Below are 6,000 nucleotides of genomic sequence, written 5' to 3'. Positions count from 1 at the left end.
TGCGGCAGATGTTTGTCGGTCATGGTTGTGGGATCAAACACAAGTCTGAGCGCCATCACGTAGAAGCTAAAGATGCTCCTCTTAAAGTTCTTCTCTCGCTGAAATGATGCTACTGCGGTTACTGTAGCAGAGGGTTTCTTTTTTTTCTTATAAAACTTAAAAATAATCCAGAAAATCTATCCAAAAATGTAAAAAATCTCCCTCCTACAATCCTTATCTATATGTATTTCTTATTTTTATCCTCATTCCAATGTAAGTCAATTTATGACTCTTATTTTTTTACAATGCCAGAGTCAGAGACTGAAATATTAAATATAAACCACTACAAAACCATCCAAATAATCAATTTATAAAACACTAGAATCAAATAGTGGATTAATAGGTACTTTATAAGAAAGCGTACACCAGATAAAAGGTGGGTTTGAAAAAAAACAACAAAAAAAACCATCACAAAATGTATCGATATTGTAGAATCATTTCTTTTAGTTTACCGTTCAGCTGCGGGAGTTCTGCTCGCTGGTGTTTTTCGATCTAAACCTGTGGTGAGAATGAAACGCCCGTATCACCGTCGCGTCTTTGTGCTGATTTTTTTAATACCGCTGGAAAGTGAACCGCTTATGTCCGCCATTTTTAAATTGATTCCAACGCCAAGGATATCTAAAATATTCACTAAACGTGCAGATAATGAAATATTACGTTGAACAATGATTCATTTTACTTCATGATAATTGCAATTAAAAGACAAAGAGCTTATGACCAGGGATGTTTCAAGACCCCCTGTTGGGCCCAAGGTAACAAGGACCCCTGAGGCCATCTCAACACCAATTAATGCAACACATTTATCTGAACATTCACTTTATAAAAGATCAGCCATTTCGTTAGAACTTTGGTCTCAGCACGTGAAGATAAAGCTTTGCGATTAATCTTTGCGATAAATCCTTGCGATAAATCCTTGCGATAAATCCTTGCGATAAATCCTTGCGATAAATCTTTGTGATAAATCTTGCGATTGCTAATGTAAGTTGTTGATGACTTTGCATTTTCTCTTAAACGCATTCCTGTGTCTGTGTACTACTTAACCACCAATATTCCATACTGAAAAAAACGACATGTATGTTATGCCATACTTGGCATGCTGCCCGTGGGATGGTAAGCTGAAAAAACCCAAATAGATCAAAGTTCATGTTGATATCATGCCCCATAAAGACTTTTGACTGTGATACAACGAAAATGAATTATAAAGGAGTTTGATCGGAGTGTTTGATGAAGGAGGGAAAAACTCATTCATTTAAACTAATTTCGTTAAGTTAAGGCTTTAAGAATGAAAAAAACAATATCAAAGTCAGACTCATAAAGGTTTGTAAGTATACATTTTGTTGTTGTTTCAACTAAAGTGACGATTTAAGTGTGTCTTAAATATATGTCGGACCTCCATTCAGTATGTGTCTGTTTGTACAAAACTCTCTATTTTCATTGAAATATTGACATTAGAAAATGATCTTAAGCCCCGCCCACTGAAAACACTTTTTCTGGAGATTAAATCTTGTTTACCATAACCACGCCCACTCTTCTTCACTATTTCGTCCATTCTCGTAACCTCTCATTCGCCCAGATTTTGAGAACTTTATAGAGAAACAGGTTCAAAACATGGTCATGATGAGGGACTTACTGCATCTTGGAGAGGAAGACTTTACCATTTGAAATATGTGAGTCAGGATGGTTTGGTTTTCACATTAGTTGACCTTTAAATCTTTAAAACATTTGTCCTTTTTTCATCGTGTTTTTAATTCTGTACGCCTAGCCTGTTAGGTAAACTTGAGGTTGATTTTGTGGCCCCCTTTTAGCCGGGAAAGTAAAATGGCCAACATTTCGCAATGTGTTTATGACGAACTGATTGATGGCAGATTGACGCATAATACAAATATTATCTCTGTAAAGTTTCTCTCAACCAGGAACATTTTTCTTATAAAAAGAGGATCTAGTCATGAATCATCCTTTACCGAATATTTTCTACCAACACACCTGGTGCACCCACTGGGATTTCCATCAGTGGACAACCACTGATCCTCAACCTTCAAGAGGGAAATTGTCCGGGCCAGAATTCCTTCAGTTCAAGACGCCGGCGTCATCAAAGCCGAGCCACCAAACATTTCCTGGGGTTTCAATTCTGTGGTGAAACACCACGGGGATGATTGTCTAAGCCCTCCTTCTTACCTCCTGCAGCTGTCGGATGCAATACGGGGGAGCCCTGTGCTCCCTCACCCGTTCAATCCTCAGAGCAAAGAAGGCAGATGGAGAGATCTGAGTGTGGTGACAGTACAGTGACGGGCGATGAAGGGAGCGTGCGAGAGCAGATACAGGATGAAAGATGGAACAAATAGAAACAAGGACGCCGCGGATCTCTCGAGACAAAGTGACCTCTCGGTTGAGTGACAGATGAAAGGCAAAAAGGAAGGCAGTGGGAGACCGAAGCCTTAGATGGAAGATGAAATCCACAAGCTGTCTAATGTCGTTGACGGCCCGGGGAGCTGTTTGACCCCCGGGGTGGTGTCCGACGACCTTGAAATCCAACCGGGTAACATTGACTTTGTGTAACCAACATGAAAAAATACCCTTGACGTTGGAATCAATTTTTTTAAAAATGGCGGACATAAGCGGTTCGCTTTCCAGCGGTATTATGAATCTCAGGACAAAGACGCGACGGTGATACGGGCGTCTCCATTCTCAACCACAGGTTTAGATCGAATTAAGATGCACGCTTTTGTATCCGTCGCACTCGCACCCACACAAAAGGGATCCCTGTCCTGCTTCGCTATGCAACACAATTGTTCGGTGTGTATCTCCGCCCCCCCCCCGGTGCCGAAAAGATAAATACGGGGAAATGGACTTTAAATTGTCGTCGGCGCAATGTAAACGTCGCACAATGAAACCGATCCCCGCGCAACTTCTCGATTCAATTGTTTGCGCCGCAATAGACTCGGTTAGTCACTCTATATTTTACATATCAATGAGAGTTTATTGACGCAACTGCAGCGATGACGGGAAAAGCAAATAAATGGTCTAGTTTGATTCCTTTTGTCGGTCCGTAGCCTTCGTAGCAAAACCCCATTCAGCGGCTTCTGCGTAGGAAACGCCGACGCTCGGTGGTAAAGGGTCTCAAGGACTGACGACGTTATGAACTTTTTATTTTTAGATACTATATGGTTGTGATGGATGTATGAGGTTTCATGAAATGATGTCCTCACTTTCAAAGACGACTAGATCGCACTCTCTGCCCTATGAACTTTGGCCGTGAACCAACAATTCAATGGAAACCCGCAAAGAGCGCCACCTACTTGAAAATTACGAACCTGTATCGTCAAACCTTATCCACACCTCAGTGTACTTTGACTGTATTTATGCGGCCCTCGTAATGTCAAAGTAGGATCGTGTATAAATGGTTCTAATGCATTAACAAATGTATTAATTATTCATTATTAATTTAGATGTTCACTTCCCTCCTTTTTGTGTTTATTTTTTTGTTCATATTTTAATCCCTCAAAACATTCATTACATTAATTGAATACATTTTTTGAAAAAACCTCATTAATACAAGAATACAATTGCAGCTTATTAAATATTAATACATTTTACGGCCTTATGACGCATGTCCATTTTTTTTAGGGATTTTTTCGTCTTTCTTTTTGCTTGACGGCCCCTAACAACATTCACAGAATTCAATGTGGCCCTTGAAGAATTTTCATTGTCCACCCCTGGTGCACAGCATTTCTTTATCGAGTTGATGTTTTCAACAAGGAATATTAATGGTTGTGGTTCCTACAAACTACTACTTCGTAACACCGATTAAAAACGTTGTGTATCTCTGAGCTAAATATGTCATTTGTTTCATCTAATAAGCGAATGCCTTTTTCCACAACCTATAGTTTGTATCTTAGTTCAATGGCTGAACAACAGATTGTGAGCGACTAACTTGGCTATCATCAGCAATTAGCAATTACCAGGTGCAACGTGTCGGGAGCGCAGAGAACATAATGAACTGTTTGGCCGGAACAACACAGATGTTAGGACTTTGCAAAAGACATAAAGCAGGATTATTTCGGCACTTTCCCATATTTTTCCGCAATGCTTGTCATCCCTAAAACACCATGTCAAAATAGATGTCAGGGGACCACTTAAACATTTCTTTGGCACAAGGACAAGGACATTATAAAGTCATGCACAACATACTAAATAAAGGTGACTATTCTACATGAAAATGCTCTGAGGTTCAGGTCTTATGGATTCACATTTTCTCCTACAAGATTTAACTTAAAGCCACCAATGTAACGTTCGATGCAACCAACAAACCATCATCTCCTGATAATCGCAGACTTGTGTCAAGTCAGCTACTAACTATAAAACCCTTTTTTGTGTGGTGTTTATTCATCAATACTGAGGTGATTTTATGCTTCGCTCAACTCCCCAGTCGGTTCATACGTTTCATAGGTGTCGACACATCAGGCCAGTTGGTTATATCAGTGTCATAAGTAGGGGGGAAACTGTTTTAAATAGTGATAATTATTACCATGTTACAATATCTTTGTATTTCTATTGAAATAATAGACATTAAATTAAACAATTTCCCGAAGGAGACCTCCTGAGGGATCAATAAAGTTTTACCTTACCTTAAATAAATCCCTAATTGAATACATTTATTATTGGGCCTAAAGTGCCACCATTATTTTCAAGACGTAAAGTTCACCAGAGCTTCAAAGGTTTCCACTAGAATCTTCTTTCATGACGACTTCATAGACTAAGTAAGTAAGTAAGTAAGTAATATTTATTTATATAGCTGTTGGTTGTTTGTTTTCATGTCTTAACAAGGATCTGTCTCGCCTGCAGTTGATACAAAACTCTGCAGCGAGAATTCTGAGCCACTCTAGTAGAAGAACTCACATTTCTCCGATCCTTAAAACTCTTCACTGGCTGCCAGTTTCTTTCAGGATCAACTTTAAAATTCTGGTTCTTACTTTCAGATCTATTCTTGGTCAGACCTTCCATCAGTGATCTGACTACTGTGTTTGTCTTGGTGTTGTCTTGATCTTTTAAAGTATATGTTTTATTGGGTATTTTTTTGATTGTTTAAGCGCTTTGTGACCCTGGTCTGGAAAAGCGCTATATAAATATAAATTACTTACTTACTTACTTACTCATCTACCTTCTAGATACTCAATAGGGTTTAGGTCTAGAGACATGCTCGGCCAGTCCGTCACCTTTACTTTCAGCTTCTTAGGCATCGCATTGCTCGTCTTGGAGGTGTGTTTGGATCATGTTGAAATACTGTCTATACTGATTTGAATTTCTTATAGAATCCTAAACCACTCGACTAGTTTGCTTGAACATGATGAAGTAGACCAGGGATCCCTGACTTTCTTTTGTACGGCATTTTAAAGGATTATATTCACGAACAGACTAAAAAGACAGAAGAAAAATGTAAAAATACAATAACCTGACCCTTGAAAAATTACAATTAAGTGCATGGAAAAAAAAACCTTCTCATATCCCTTAAGAGCTCTGGACTGGTTGTGGATTTGCATCTATGTTTATTATTATATGCCGACAATGGTGTTTGTGTTTCCTAGCTTTTAGAGTCTCCGTGTCAATGTGAGAGCATGTTTGTGTTTAGGCATTATTTATATTACTTTATAACAGTACAAAAGTTTTTTTTCAGTTTCACTAGTCAAAAGTCGCTTGCAAATGCTATTTAAGATAAAATCTGTTTTCCTTTTTCCAAATAAAACAAATTTTATGCAGATATAATAAATGCAACATGTATATTTTAGTCTGTGCTGTCCGGTAAAACATTTTCTCACAGACCGGTACCGGTACCCGGATACCCAGGGTGTTGGGGACCACTGACTACCTACCACCTCAGTGAAGGCTGTAGGGGGGAAAGGTCAACTTGATAAGTTCAAAGTAAAGGGGGCGTAAGGCGTGAAGTTTTGAATAGTTTAGATGACA

This window comes from Callionymus lyra, chromosome 7 (assembly GCF_982586985.1).
Source record: "Callionymus lyra chromosome 7, fCalLyr1.hap1.1, whole genome shotgun sequence".
NCBI lineage: Eukaryota > Metazoa > Chordata > Actinopteri > Syngnathiformes > Callionymidae > Callionymus > Callionymus lyra.
Note: the sequence above shows the minus strand (reverse complement) of the source record.